Raw genomic sequence first — 16,849 nt, forward strand, 5'->3', positions numbered from 1 at the left:
TAAAAAATACTTATAAATGGGTCATTGAAAAACGTTAATATCACAAAATATTGAATTTTTCAAAATCTTCACAATCATCAGTATGTGTTCTTCGAAACTGCGTTGCAATCGTTTTACTAACTTTATTCTCTTGTTTGCCTCTTAAATGATGTACCTTCTTTACATATTGCATGTGAATTTGTTCCCGGTTGCACAGCATAAATTGGCGAATATATTATTTTAATTTACTTAACTGAAGTTGCAGTGAAGTTGCCAATTACATCACACATTTGTCGCATTTCATCAAAAGAGACAGTTACAAGTCGCAAAATCTTTATCTCATTGGGTCATCCAAAAAGGGGGAGTTATTAATTAAATGTCGTGCTACAACTATGCCATAGATGTGGATAAACATTGCAGCATGTACGGTTCTCTGTGTGCACTTGCAGAATTAAGAATAAATTCCAGAGAAAATATGAATATGACTGACCTCATGCACATTATGACCATTCGAAAGAACCCTGTCAAATATGCAACATGGAACTTCAATTAAAGAGAAATTTAGTAATAGATAAAAGAAGAATTGGCGGTAATAAAATTATAATAGAATTAATGCGAAGCTCTACAACATTTCGAAGCCGGTTAAATGAAGAAAAAAAAAAAAACTTAAAAAAGAAATATGAAAAAGAGCAATAAGTAATATTATTGACATCGTATTTTTTTTACAGGAGCCAAAAATTATGTTACTTCTAACCGTCATGTTTTCATTTAATATTGAAAACAATACGTGTTCATCATTTCATGGCGAAACCACACGTCGAAATTCTGAAATCGAAATCGATTTTACCCAACATAAAATACCATTAACATATAATAGGTTTATAAAGACAGCAACTCAACCCCTTAATTTAACATCAACATGACATAGAAAGTAAGTACTTACCAAACTACCACCACCAAACAGTTCCATTGGTGAATAATTTCACCACACTTCAGTTTTATACCCTCCACCACGGTTTAGCCGTTAGGCCGCAGGTCCGTCTATAGGAAGCTAAAATTTTGCACAGATCAGAGTCAAACCGAATAAAGATGGGAAGCTAACATTTTGCACAGATTAGTCAAGCAGGTCAAGTTCGAAGATGACCTATATGGGTCCACGATATCGTATAGCCCTTATATAACGGTACCCCCCGATATTCGGTATTTTGAGGATTGTAGCCAAATTGTTCAATAAAATTGTCTGAAAATCCACAAAAGGAGTTCCTTCTGAGCACTTTATCCCCTGGAAGAGTGTTGTCTATATAGGTCCACGATATCATATAGCCCACACACAACGTTACGTTATTTGAAGTTCCTAATAGGTACTACAGCCTGTGACAGAAAATTGCCTCTGCAGGTCTTCGTATAGGCCCGATATAACGGTACCTCTCTATATTCGGTATTTTGATGATTTTAGGTACGGTGTATATTGTATATTGTATTTTGTATTTTTTCAAGTTTCATATTTGAATATTGTAATGGCTTATGACAAAAGTTGCCTATGTAGGTTTAAGATTTAAACAGATTTTTTAACGAATTTTATTTTTTGACATTTTCCAAATTCGTTCCAAATGGTCGTATTCAAACTTCGGTCCGGCCGAACGTACTGCTTTTTTACTTGCTTTTTTTTGCCTGATTGAATAGTTGAGCTTGTAATCTTCAGATTGATACGGACATTAATGTATAGTTTACGACTTGTATGTGCGACGGCAAACCAATGCCAGCAAAAAATGCTAAAAGCTAATTTTTTAAGAGTTATAGGAAATATTTTCAAAACCAGGAAACCTTTATTTGCATTGATCCATATAATTTTATTTTTGAAGATTATTTCATGCAAACACTGACCGCGACTGCGCCGGAAAAGGTCCATACGCTTATTTCAATTTTGGCATACTCTTTTCAACATTTCAATGCTGCCATCTAATGTGTCAATTGAGGCGTTTGTATGAACATGAGATGTGCTGAAGGCAAAAATCAGAAATCATAAAATCAGAATTTATTTTCGACTACGTATTCTTCAATCGGGTACTCTTGAGCCTAGATCTATATTGAAATTATTTAATGATGTGGCTGGTACCTTTACAACAAATAATGCCTGCAGGTACATCTGTATGGGATTTATGCCAAAACGATGCCCACTATTAAAAAAGAAAATAAAAAAAGTTTTTATTCATTCTTATTTATTCATTTTAGAGAACCCAAAATACTCAATTCGTTTGAAAGTTGTGTCCAACTCCCTAAATAAAATTGATATTGGTGAACCAAAATTTTCCACTTTGGCGACAATTTAACCAGACTTTAAATCTCAAAGTGCTCCATTTCGTTTAAAAATTGTGTGTGATACCCTCGAATTATCGAAAATAAGAAGATTTCCATTTTAAAATTATTTTCTACAAAGAATTTTTAACCAACAGAAAACAGTCATACCTTTAAAGATGAAACCAAAATGAGTCCTGCATCAAATACTAAATTTACATAGAATATCTTTTGAAAATCCAAAATGAAAAACTACAGCTAATTCGGTTGGAATTGTGGCTGACATTTTAAAGCTACTGAAAATCAGGAGGTGGTGTTGTGCCATTAAATATGAGCTATACATAATAGTGGGTCCAACTGTGGTTCGCGAGAAGTTTTTCAAGCGGTAGAGAACCAAGACCTTCCAATTACATTTGATCCAGTTTGAAATTGTTGCTGAAATTTTAAAAATTTCGACGCTCAAAATATACCTACAGTTGAAGGTAGACTATTAGGATTCGTATAGATCTATGTATATCTGTCTCTTGCTGGACCTGGCTGGGTTGATATTTGCGAGATACTGTATCGTACTTTATGTCGTTCTAACTGTTTTGTAAAGTGGTATCAAAGTAATGCAGGTTATGTAAAATGTATGAAAATATTTTCAGGCTAAACTAAACAATTCAGGCAAAAAATCCAGATAATATTTGAAATTACCATCATCTTAATTGTTAAAATGTTAACTAGAAATTATATATAGGTCCCTCCTCATATAACTTTGAAAAAAATAACCTCCTTCGTTGTAAATTTGAAATACCAGCAGCAGATTGTTCCATTTTAAATTTAAAATGCCTTAAAAATCAATGTCGAACTAGCAAAAATATCTGTCTGTATGTATGTCACACAACATAAACGACAATGTCGAGAGAATTTGCCTTTGTGACCCAATTTTTGTTTCGATCTCACAATAATCCACTTATTTTTTTTTCGTCTTCTAAAAAAACTGTGCATGTGTGTGTGTATGTGTAAATTTATGTGCTAATATTGAAGTCTGCTAAGTTTTGAATAGCAAAATGTTGACAAAATTGTTTCAAAAGAAATAATTTATATTACTTACGTTGAGTGTTTCTTGTTTGGTGACAATGCTTATATATGTATGTATTATATATGTATGTATGTATGTATGCATGTGGGCTGTTTTGTACAAATATCTCAGACAACCCGCCTGCCTTCTTCCCTACTACTACGCCTTTTTTTTTTACTACTTACTCAAAGTCATTCGGTCGCAATCTATTTGGGCTTGTTCACGTAACCCAAAAAAAGAACCACATCGAATATTCGGATAATTCGATATTCGTAAATTTTTGCGAGGAACACATGTAATCATTAATTTGGCCCTAAATACATACACAAACACCTGCATACAACCACATGGGCATTTAAGTTTTCGACACACACGCACACACAGGCAGCTACACACACATTGTTGGTTATTACAGACGAGAGTAGAGGTTAAATTTGGAGAAAAAATTAAAGTATTGCAAAAACTTGATAAAAAAATCTGGCGAGTATTTTTTTTTTTTTTTAATAAAACTAGTTTCTATTAAATTCCATATCAATTTGAACATTTCAATTTCATCAAATGTTCATACCTCCCTCCGTGCGATTGAATAGATTTTCATGTAATTGAGAAATTGGGATTTTTGTCGAAATATCAAAGTTTCAGTACTGCAGCTGTCGCCATTATTTGAACACAATTTAGAGAAAATTCAGATAGCTCTCATCGGAATGGGGGTACGTGCCTTAACCTAAAGTCCAATCGCCTTATGATTGCCCAACTGAACATAGAGAGGCACAAGGTGTTTATACATGTGTTTGTGTGCGTGCGTGTTGCCATAGAATAACGTAAATCGAAGAACAGCGTTGATGATGATGATGATGAGAATGGAAAATAAAGCAAAAGTACAACATAAACAATGCAAAAAAAGGTGGGCGATTTTCGTTCATTCAAATGTTGCCAAAAAAATGAAGAACAACAACAATAACACAATCCACTCAACGAAAATACCGCATTGACTTAAGCGAGTATCGATTGTGCAGTAGGTACTTTTGCGATGAGGTACGAGGTACTTGCCTAACTTTTCAGTACTTTGGTGTTTGGCGTTTTCCTCGTTGTTTTTGTGTTTCTTTTTCCGTTCTTTATAGGATATTTGCACAGTTGGCTTTTTAAGTACACAATAATAATATAAATATGGACGTTAATATATCTTTGTGTGTCGGTTTGTGGCGAAGGCAAGTTGCGCAAAACTTATTATATTTGCGTTGTTAAGAATTTATGAAATATTCCCAAATACAAAATATTACCAGGTAATTATTGTACGAGGGCTTGTTATGGTCGGCAAGTTAGGTGTGAGTAAACCAATAAGCTGTGGAAGCTTCCCATAATATCCACTAGCAAGTCGATCGAGACCCCTTATATCCTTAATTAGCACCCTTGTCGAAAAAAAATCCACTCCTATGGTGGGAGTAACATATCATAATGGGATGCCAGCGCCGCGCTCAAATCCTGCCGTCGTTTAGTAATGCTCAAGCTGCTAATATACCATCAGATTTAGAATTTTAAAGTTTTTTTTTTTTTTTTTTTTTTTTTTTTTGAAAAAAAAGTCGACCATTCCATATTTTGGTTTTCGTTAATATTTTCACAACAGAATGGAATACAGCTTTTTTATGTGTAGTTTCGCTATTAGATAATTTTTGGAAGGTTTTGGTGAGTGTTATTCAAAAATTTGGTTCGACTTTGCCACTTTTACCACTGAAAAACGTAAACTTTTCAATGTCAAAACTTGCATCCCCGTTTACGTTTTCGAATGACAGATGTGGTACTTCGAATTTAAAATCAAATAAATCGAATTTAACTGTACTCTCTTATTCGAGTGTCCTCGAAAAAATAGAGCCAGCTTAATTATTTTCCTACTGTCAGGAGTTCTCCTTGAATTCGAGCGTGTTTCGCTCTCTACTCGAATTCGTACTACCATTTCGGAGGCTCAATTATTTTCCCACTCTCAGGAGTGCTCCCGCTTGAGTTCGAGCTAGTTTCACTCTCTACTAGAATTCAATCGAGCTTTTCGGAGATATGAAATAAAATAACAAAACAAAAAATTAAGTGCGGTGGAAATAAACAACCATACAACTCTAGTGTTAGGCAATTGAACGACTGGTTTTTAAACTTATTTACTCGGTTCTTAAGGCTAAAAAAGATCAAAGCTTAAATCGTGACTTCGATGAGAAAATGGAACACTGTTGCCACTTGCAGCTGACCACAGTGTTGAAATTTCAGCCAAAAATAAGAACCGTGTTGTATTTTCAAGCCGGAGTCACGATTTCAGATTTCATCTGTTACACCCTTTAGAAACGGATTGGTTAGTACTTAGTTCCTATGACATGTCCCTGTTAAACTAAGGGATTACGATGCTCTTCTGTAAGTTATTACTAGCTCCAAAAACGTAGTTAATAAGTTCATTATTTGGTAGTGAGATTTTTCACATCTTCAATTATTTAACCTCATTTTTCTACCCCTCGGATCGACTTGACATTTTTTTATGCTATATTAAATATTTATGTTCTGTTAAACTCATTGAAAATAAGTTATGTCAATCTACGTTTTTTCTGATGCTTCATACAAATCTACTGGCGTTCAATTACATTTTCAATATTTTGGAAGTTTTAATAACATTTGTTTCTGAATAGCGATTGGGTCGTTTATATACAAAAAAAATGTATTGAACAAATAAAAAAGTAGCTAAATTCGGCAGGTCGAACTTTTAATACCCTCCTCCATTTGGAAAGAACCTGAAAATTTTCAAAAAAAAATCCAAAAACTACCATTTAAATGAAAACCTTTATATGGGAACTTTGTGAAGGCGTCGAAATTTTTTGTCATAGGCTGTAGTACCCATTACGAACTTCAAATACGAAATTTGAAACAATTCCTGGAAATAATGTTACAAATATCATGAAAATACCGAATATATGGGGCTATATGAAATCGTGGACCGATATAGACCATTTACGAACTTACCACCCTACTGCGAAAATAGGCATATATACAAAATTTTAGCCTTCTATCCCAATTCGTTCGAAAAATAGCGTGATTACAACAAACAGACACACAGACAGGCGGACATCACCAAATTGTCTTAGAATATTACGCTGATCCAGAATATATATACTTTGTATTGTCTATCATGAATATTTCGGAATGACAAAGCTATATATAAATTTACCCTCCACAAAATGGTGACGGGTATAAAAAGAAGAAGAGACGTTCCGCACCACGTTTCAATGTAGACCACATATATCTTTACCGCCTGACTTTAGAGATTTTGAGGCGTTTTTGTAAATTTTTGTTTTTCTTTTGATTGAATTGAGTAGATATGCCAAGGGTCGTCTTGGGCTCTATATACCTAAAGCATTGACTTTAACTTAACACTTATGCCATGTTGTGCAATAAATAATAAATATAATTAGCTGTATAAGGTACAAAAAATTAAATAAAGAACAATATTTGTAAACAAATTCAGGGTATTGTTCTTTCCACTCGCAGCTGGTTTTAGTTTTGTGGAAATTTCTGATCAAATTTTAGGAGACGACAAAAACGTTTTTGTTCACTTTTTTATCAAAAGTTTATATTAAAAAAAAGTTTTGTGTAAAAGCCAACAGCAATAACAATTGAAACAAGTAAAAAAACATTAAGTTCGGCCGGGCCAAACTTTTAATACCCTCCACCTTAGGGTAAAAGAAACATTAGATAAAATGTGGCCAAAACTATAAAAATGCCGAATATCGGGAGGTACCGTTATATGGGGGCTATATCAAATCATGGACCCATACATGCAATGTTTCGCCACCGAAGCTGGAACCCATTATGACCAACAAATACCAATTTTCAGACAAATCCGTGAAAAAATGTGGCAAAAATCATCAAATTACCGAATATCGCGAGGTACCGTTATATGGGGGCTATACCAAAACGTGGACCTATAATTACAATGTTTCGCCACACGAACTAGGACCCATTATGACCCACAAATACCAATTTTCGAACAAATCCGTGAAAAAATGTGGCATAAATCATCAAAATACCGAATATCGGGAGGTACCTTTATATGGGGGCTATACCACAACATGGACCTATACATGCAATGTTTTACCACACGCTCAGGGACCCGTTATGACCTACAAATACCAATTTCCAGACAAATCCGTGAAAAAATGTGGCATAAATCATCAAAATACCGAATATCGGGAGGTACCGTTATATGGGGACTATACCAGAACGTGGACCGATATATCTCATTTTCAATACCAACCATCCTAGACACAATGCAAATAGCTCTGCTAAATTTTGGCGCTCTACGTCAAATAATGTGGGCTGTATCGTGATTTCAACAGACAGACGGACAGACAGACAGACGGACATCGTTAAATCGACTTAGAATTTTATGCTGATCATGAATATATATACTTTATGGGGTCAAAGACGAATATTTAAGGATGTTACAAACGGAATAACAAAGTTAATATACCCTCCTTTCCAAGGTGGAGGGTATAAAAACCAACCTCCATAAACAGTAAAATATTTATGTGTTTGTGCTTTTACACACACATATATACTATGTATATTAGGGTAAGATGTGTGATAAGGAAAAAATATGTTTACTCAACATTAGATTAGACGCATAGTGAATTGAAAAACAAATACGAGATCAGAATTTAAGATTCCATTCAATTACGTCGCCCCTTTTGATAGAAAAAATGCTTGCATATATTTCGTTTTGCCCAACCACCCTAATGTAAATATCATGTATTTTTACTTGTATACAATGATTAGATGGCAATTATAAAACATTTTTTTTTTTGGCAAAAATTAAATATATACACAAATAAATAAAAACGACAATAGCAAAAACACACACACGCGCGCACATGCACACATACATGTGTATTTTTGTATATGGATAGGTAGATAGGTAGCTGCGAAAATGCTCTATACATACATATAAACATACGTCAAGCATTTGCTAAAAATAACAAAACAGAAAGAATAAAACTTAACGAAGAATAGATGAAATATAAACAACAACAACAACAATAAACACTACAAATGGAACAAGAAAACATTCGCAAACATTTGTTACATTTCGAAAAGGGTGTGTGTGGATCCCGTTTTGTCCGGGCCTGTATTGGTGCCCCAAAGCTATTTAGCTGCTACAACGTTTGCAAACATCTCGAATCGCTTATGTGTGATTAAATGGAAATACCATGGGAACAATACTTTGAATACGCTCTATGTGATATTAAAACAACAACACCACCAACAATAACTAGGAAAGCGAAACCAAATGAAAATGAATTTAATAGAGAACAGGAGATAAAAAACGAACCAAATCGGTTTTGTAAACATTACCTAGTTATAAATACACACATATTTAGAACCCGACATTTGTTTAGATCGAAAATATATATGTATATATTCATACGTCCATATATCTGTATATAGTTAGCAAATGTAGATTAAATTCTATATTTTTGTAAAAAAAAAAAAAAAAAGTTCGTAAATGTCTCCACATTAGCAACAAAATGATTTAAGAAGTTTAATTTGTCTTAAGTCGGCCCCTTGTTACTTAAGTCTTCATTAACGAGTATTAAAAAACTATTTCAAAAATTTTCTACTGAAACCTTTTAAAATTCGATAAGAAACTGAAGTATGGAATTGGACCGACTGCATAACGCCTAGTTGATGTCCCTAATGTCAAAACATACAGTGTGAGATAAAAAACTGTAAGAAAGTCAAACGCCATAATTTTTACATTTTTTACAATTTTATTGAAAAAAGGCAAAAAATGTCGGAAATAGCATCAAATTTTAGAATAAGAACAGTGTTGGCTTGTTTGTTCGGGATACCGTAGTATTTTGTTGTTGCAAAATGGTCAGGCTTTATCTCTTTATTGTTGTTTTTATAAAAACAAAGTTTATTTATTAGTGGAGAACGATGGTAATGTTTACCAGGGGGTAAGGCAGGGAATACCTAGGTTTCGGAAAGAGCCACCAATCCTCATCAGTTCCCTTGTTTTTTGTCTGGGATATTCTCCCCAGAAGTTATTTTAAAAATAACTTCTATGACAAAAAACATTTTTTACCTAAGTGACGAGATCGTAAGCTCAATAGAAGAGGAACCAAACCAAACAAAAACCCCTGCACGGTCGACGAAGGGGTTTTTGTTGTAACAGACAAAACCAACTTACATGGTTATGCTACTTCGTTCAGCTTGAACGAAAGCATAACAAGTGGAGAAAGATGTAAATGTTTATAAGTGCGGTTGTAAGATTTAGAAGACTTTCCAAAATAATTTTAGTTTTATTTAATTCTTTGGTTCCTCTTCTATTGACCAATGAAGCGAGGAACTTCATTTTGTAACCATTCTTGGGTGGCTGAGTGCGATTTTGCTGAGTCCTGTTGGAATGTTAAAGGTCTGCGGCCAAAATATTTACGTGCCCTAGGTTTAATACACCCTCCAGAATATTTTCGCGATAATATTCGGCATTTATTCTGAAACCACGGTCGATTAATACGAGCGGAGAGCGGCCATCGGCTGTTATGGTGGCCCACACTATCACCATGGCCGGCGTTTGAGTTCTGGTGGCCAACCGAAGGTGCACATTTTCAGCTGACCGCTTTGGCAAGTAAACACGATCATTTTGTTTATTTACAAACTGCGGGACAACGAATGTTTTCTCAACGGAGAAAACCAAATTCGGCAGTTCACCTCTTTCGGCCAAGCGAAGCAACTCTTTAGCTGTTTTGAGTCTATTTTCTTTCTGTTGCGGTGTAAGTTCTTGCACTTTTTGGAATTTCAATGGCTTTAGTGCGAGCTCATTTTTCAGTATTTACCGAATGGAACATAGCGATGTGTTCAGCTCACGAGCCATTTTTCGGCCACTGCGATGCGGGTTTTGATCAAGTCACTTCTTTACTTTTCGAACCATATCTGCTGGTGTTGCTGTTTTTTTCCGTCTACTTCCTTGACCTCGGGCTATGCTACCAGTATCACGGTAACGAGCGATGCTACGAGCCACAAACGACTTATTCACATTTAATTGCTAGAGTGCTCTAACGATAGCCCCAGCTGTCGGACGAGTGGCTTAGAAATGGCATGAGTCTTAATTTGGTTGCAGTTTTTTCATCTCACCCTGTATATGCTCAGAATGTATTTCTGTGAGGAATATCAAAAGGAAATATGAGCCTATCTGGTTTTTATCTTGCATTTAGCATCTTAAAATGGGAACAGTATGATCTACAACCATTAAAGGCTGAAACCCAAAAAACTGCCTCTCCCTGGTATAGCGCTTCCCGTGGACCTGTAATGGCTACTGGCAACCTTTGACAGTGGCAGTGCCCTCAGCTAGCCACTAACAATAGTATGACATTTGTCAGAAAGCCCGGTGTTGACACACGAATCACATCATCAACAATGCAACGGCGAGAACACCATCACCACACAATACCGCGACCATTTGATGCAATCAACCCGCTAACCAAACACCAATTCCTGAGCGACAATCAAATGGAAGCCCTAAGACAAAAACGCCAACGCATGGTAAACAACACTTGTACGATTAGTTTATATTTCTGCCGGTCCTTCGTCTCCATCTTCTCAATAAATACTTAATTCCATGTGTGTCGATGTTGTTGTTGTTGTTCTTGTTGCCGTCGTTGATGATGGCAACGATAACAACGTGCACCCACTAATGTGCCCACCTTATTTAAACGCCTTATTTCCTCCGATTCGACCCAACCCCACCGCCATGTTTACTACATTGCAAGTTATGTCGGACACCTGAATTTATTTGTGCATTTATTTTGTGCATGGACGCACACACACCCGCACACACACAAGAGTTGCACTGCTGCACGGCACGCATCAGTTCTGCGTGAATGCATCATGCGTCGCTGAATGCAATGCAGCGGTGTCAGTAATAATAGCAACAGCCACAAAAGCAACAACTACAACAAGAAAAACAAATGAAACAAATCATACTAAAGAAACTGTGCCACTGGGCGTAGGTGTTAACAGTTCTTTTGCAAATGCTCAATTGCAATAAACAAAAAAAAAAACAACAACAACAACGGCAACGATAAAACAACAAAGCAAACTCACTTGTTTGCAACGGCAACACTTTAATGTGCGATTTGTATGTACATCATACACATGTACTCTTGTGTGTGTGTGTGTGTATCTATGTAAGTACATGTGTTTATATGTAAGTATTTTGGCTTGCATTTTTAGATTTGGCCGTTAGTGGTTTGAATACCCCATAGGAAAATAAGAAAATATTTAATTATTTTCCTTTTTCCGATAAGAAAACCAAAGGCATAAAACGTATAAAAATGGGAAAATGACAGATCCAAAATATTGACATCAGATAGATTAAAATCTGTTGTCGAGATGTCGTAAAAAGATAGTTACTACACCGCAAAAACTTTGGGAGCTGTGTTCGACTTTTAATCCATAACAAATATATTGTTGAATCGGTTCTCATTGCCAAGTAATGTGTAACGTCGACACAAAGTGTACGCGTTCCATTACAAAACCAAGGGTTATGCTTTCGAGACTCGGCGTCGGCAAACGAAGAGCAACATAACACAATACGATGAATTGTTGAGGGTTAACACGACCTTTTATATTAGTAACCGTGGTACAGAGTTCAGGGGCAAACCACACACCACAAACTTCATAAAATTCCCATTACCAAATAATGACTTTCCCAACCACTTTTGGCACTCGTAACGACTTGCAACTCAAGCTGGTAACGCATTATTTTTGTTTGTCCGTCTGTCTGTTGTAACCGCGCTATCTTTCGAACAAATTGAGATAGAAGGCTAAAATTTTGCATACATGCAAAGGTTACCAGTAAGCAGGTTATGTTCGTAAATGGGCCATGTCGGTCAACGTTTTCGAATAGCCCCATATGACAGTACCTCCCGATATTCGGCATTTTCATGATTTTAGCGACATTAATTACCGGAATTATTTCGAATTTCGTAATGGGTACTACCGCCCATGACAGAAAATTGTCTGTGCAGTTCCACGTTTTGGTATAACCCCTATTTAATGATACCTCCCGATAGTCGGTATTTTGACGAATTCAGCAACATTATTCACCGGAATCGTTTCCAATTTCGTATTGAAAGATCTTAATGGGTACTAAAACTTATGGAAAAAAATTCGTATGCAGGTCCACGTCTTCGTATAGCCTCCACGATACTCCGGTACCTCACGATACTCCGTATTTGCATGATTTTTGCGACATTATTCACCGTAATTGTAACAAATTTCGTATTTAAAGTTCGTAATGGGCACTATAGCCTATGACAAAAAATTTCGTATACAGGTCCACGTCTTCGTATAGTACCCATATAAGGTTTTTAATTTAAATGGTAGTTTTCGGAATTTTTATTTGAAATTTATCAATTTTCTTTGAAATTGTGTAGGGGTATGGGGCTTTTCTACTTGTTAGAATCTACTTTTGTTTCCTCCGCTGCTAATGTTGAACTCGCAACCCCTGCAGCGAAGGGGCGTTAAATGTCTTAAATGATATTTTATATTTAACTCGTAATTTTATATTTTTTCCCTGTTTACTGACGCCGAACCATCAACCACCTCAACCATCGTTTTTTAGTCGGACGTGACTCTCTATGCCGAAGCTCATTACTTGGTATTGAATACGTTTATAATGAATTTCCCATTATGTTCATCCTACTCGTGGTGCAGAAGATAGTTAGTTTACATTACCTTTTAATGGGTGATTCGCCTCATATAGCTTCCAAGTTTTTGCTAAGCCCTACCAAGACAAAGCTTCGTGAGAGTAACTCTCCCTCTCTCATGAAACATTGCGAGCAATAAATCATTGCTAAATAGGGAGAAATTAAAACTGAAATCTGAGCGATGGTGAGTTTTCTCACAAAACTGTGATTGTTTATGTGCTATGGCAAATTGTCCATGGACGGTGTGTGGGCTAATCCTAGCTTAATTTCAAATCAGAAGACAGCGAGTTCAAAGTATTCAAAATGCATTGTCGTAAAAGTGAAAATAAATGAACAAAAATAAAATTGTCGACTTATAAAAATAACGGGTTGTAAGTTGTTACGAATAACAACAATTTGTAAGGATATCAATTATTTGGCAATGGAAAACTTTTCTGGTTAGAATTGAATTTGTTTTTGATATCCTCCAAAAAAAGGAATAAATCTTACCAACATGTAATAGATTGTTTGACATAACCCAGCAAACATGTATATCTAATGACAACATTTGAAAGCAACCGTACCGTTTCTATATGCGTCCTTAACGCTTAACTGGGTAGCATCTGTGTAGAGATTATGTCGGATTTTTCTCATTCAGATAAGAATATGGCAACAACCAAATAGAAATGTTTGATTTGAAAATACATAAATTAAATAAATGCATTTATTGAGTTTTGTTACAACCATTCATTATTGACTTGGCTGTTAGTAGCTGTTCAAATTTTCAGTTGGTAGCTGTTTAAATTTCGGGCAACTATCTGTCGTTCACTCTTTTGGGTTACATCAGGTAAAGTTTCGTAGAAATTATAGAGCAAATTAATAAAATGAATGTATACTGCTTTATTTTCTTTGACATTTTTAAAAATTTTATTTTATTTCATATTTTTTGTTAGACTTTGTCAAATCTGAATACAATTCCAATGCTCTTTAATAGAACCAACATCATCGATTCAATTTAGCACAAACAATAATTTATGTAATACATTTGTACGTCATGGCATTTGTAGGTTTTTTCCAATTTTCAATTTGTGCCGACGATGTCTACTTAGCACCTCGTCCGTCATTCCCTCTGATGGTAGTGGTGGCAACAATAAGTTCTGGAAAAAATGAAAAGGTTCTTTTTTTGTATGGGTGTCGTTGGTTGCCATTGTGTGCCCATATTTCTTGATAACTGTAAACTTTACAAATTACTACAAATAAGGTACAAAACACACCGCACAGGCACACCTACATACGACACAGTGGGCTGATGGTATTTCAATTGTGAAAATTATAATATTAATAGAAAAATAATAATTATAATAATGATAATGATAATAATAATAATAATAATAATAATAATAATAATAATAATAATAATAATAATAATAATAATAATAATAATAATAATAATAATAATAATAATAATAATAATAATAATAATAATAATAATAATAATAATAATAATAATAATAATAATAATAATAATAATAATAATAATAATAATAATAATAATAATAATAATAATAATAATAATAATAATAATAATAATAATAATTATAATAATAATAATAGTAATAATAATAACAATTATAATAATAATAATAATAATAATAATAATAATAATAATAATAATAATAATAATAATAATAATAATAATAATAATAATGGTCGACAACAAAAAACCACAGTTAGACTTTTCGATTTTTATTTTCAAGAAAAAAGACGATTAGGACAGTATTTCGATTCAGATTTTTTTATTTTTACAAACATTATCATAATAATGAAATAAAATAGAAAAAAAGTGGAGGTTTTGAATCTAAAATAACGTCAGTAACCTAATTTGGTGACGATATGATGAATTTTGTTGGGAAATTATTTCGAAAATAGAACGAAATATTTTCTACAAATAATAAATATTTTCTACAAACTTACATAGATTTAAGTCTTCGTCCCACTGTGCAATACCATTCCACTTAAAAAAAATCAAATGTTTACAATGCTTTGTGTTAATTTGTTTTATTTTTTACATGGAATTCATATAACTGTACACATATACTTACGCACTATTACACTTAACTTGGATATACACATGTATGTATGTATGTACGTATGTATGTATGTTTGTACACCTACGTGTAATACTTAGATAAATGGTTTGATTGTATTAGGCTGTGTGTGTATATATGTGTGCCAACATAATTGACAGTTAAATGTGAATAAAACAGCAACGATACATTCTTTGGCACAAAAAAAGAAAAGACTTTAATAAGAATCTATTACATATAAGAAAATACACATGTATGTATGTATGTACGTACAACAACATTCTTGGCGTAGTTAGCAAATTTATGAACAAATAACAAATCATTCATAGATGACATCATTTTCTTTGCGGTCTTCTTTTTAATAACGTTCATTTCCATTATCCGTACTTTTGTGCGTGCGAGTAAAACGAAAATGAAGTTAAATATTTTCTGAATCAGCTGTTTTACAAATATGTGATCTGCATGAGCTGCAGTTCCGAGTCATGTAATCTTTACTAATTTTATCTTGTCATGTGACTTTCTAATAAAAATTCTATGAATAAGGAATGGTTTATACACAACATACAGAATTTAATTTGTGTTCTTCTTCATCTTATAATCGAAAACTGATTTCGTATTTTACCAAAGCTACTATTATTCAAAGCTTTCAACTATATTTTTCACAAGCGTTCCAGATTTAGGGTTGACATAAATATTAGCACGCACATAGTTTGGACTACATCCGGCATTTGATTCGATTTTTATGAAATATGTGTAAGACTTTAAATACTACAAGTATAAAAAACAGCTAAGTTCGGCCGGGTCGAACTTTTAATACCCTCCACCATTTTGCAGGATCCTGAATAATTAAAAAAAAACGTCAAAAACTACCAATGAAATCAATATACGAAATCCAGAAATACTTTTTTTCATAGGCTGTAGTATCGAGTCCGAACTTCAAATACTTAATTCCATTGAATAATGTCGCTAATATCATCAAATTGGAACAATTTCGGTGAATAACTAATATTACATTAAAAATGTGGCTAAAATCATGAAAATACTGAATATAGGAAGGTTTCGTTATATGGGGGATATATGTACGATATCGTGGACATATATTGAGAATCCTCTTCCAGGGGGCAAACTTTTTAGAAGGAACTCCTTGTGAGGATTTTTAGACAATTCCATTGAAAAATTTAGCTACAATCATCAAAATACGGAATATCGGGTTATATGGAGGATATACTTTATCGTGGAGACAAAGAACTTCTTGTTTGCAATTTCAGACGATTCCATTCAAAAATGTGCCTAAAATCATCAAAATAACGAATATCGGTGGGTACCGTTATATGGGGCCATACGATATCGTAGACCGATATAGCCCACCTTTGATCTTGAGCTGCCTGCACACAAAATACTGATCTGTGCAGAATTTTCTTCCTATTTTATTCGTTTTAACTCTAGCGTGATTACAACAGATGGACAGGTATAAGTCGTCTTAGAATTTTACGCTCATCAAGAATATATATACTTTGTTAGGTCTAAGATTATTATTTCGATGAGTTACAAACGCAATAATGAACTTAAATACGGATATTAATTTCCAAATTTAATGGAGTTATTACAAGTCAAATGTGGACCTTGCATGGGGGGAGGTTTGTTTTTGATTCTGACCTAACTGACCCTTATCTAAATGGTACGATTTGCCAAGTTTGACCTTAATA

The 16,849-nt window shown here is 34.1% G+C and overlaps 1 protein-coding gene across 18 annotated transcripts in view; it reads left to right on the plus strand.

Moving 5' to 3' along the window:
* The window catches only part of LOC101897473 (sex determination protein fruitless), a 617,438-nt gene that overhangs the window by 548,303 nt on the left and 52,286 nt on the right, over positions 1-16,849 (plus strand). The gene's annotated exons all lie outside the window — the stretch shown is intronic.

The sequence above is a fragment of the Musca domestica genome, unplaced genomic scaffold (assembly GCF_030504385.1).
Source record: "Musca domestica strain aabys unplaced genomic scaffold, Musca_domestica.polishedcontigs.V.1.1 4, whole genome shotgun sequence".
NCBI classification, from domain to species: domain Eukaryota; kingdom Metazoa; phylum Arthropoda; class Insecta; order Diptera; family Muscidae; genus Musca; species Musca domestica.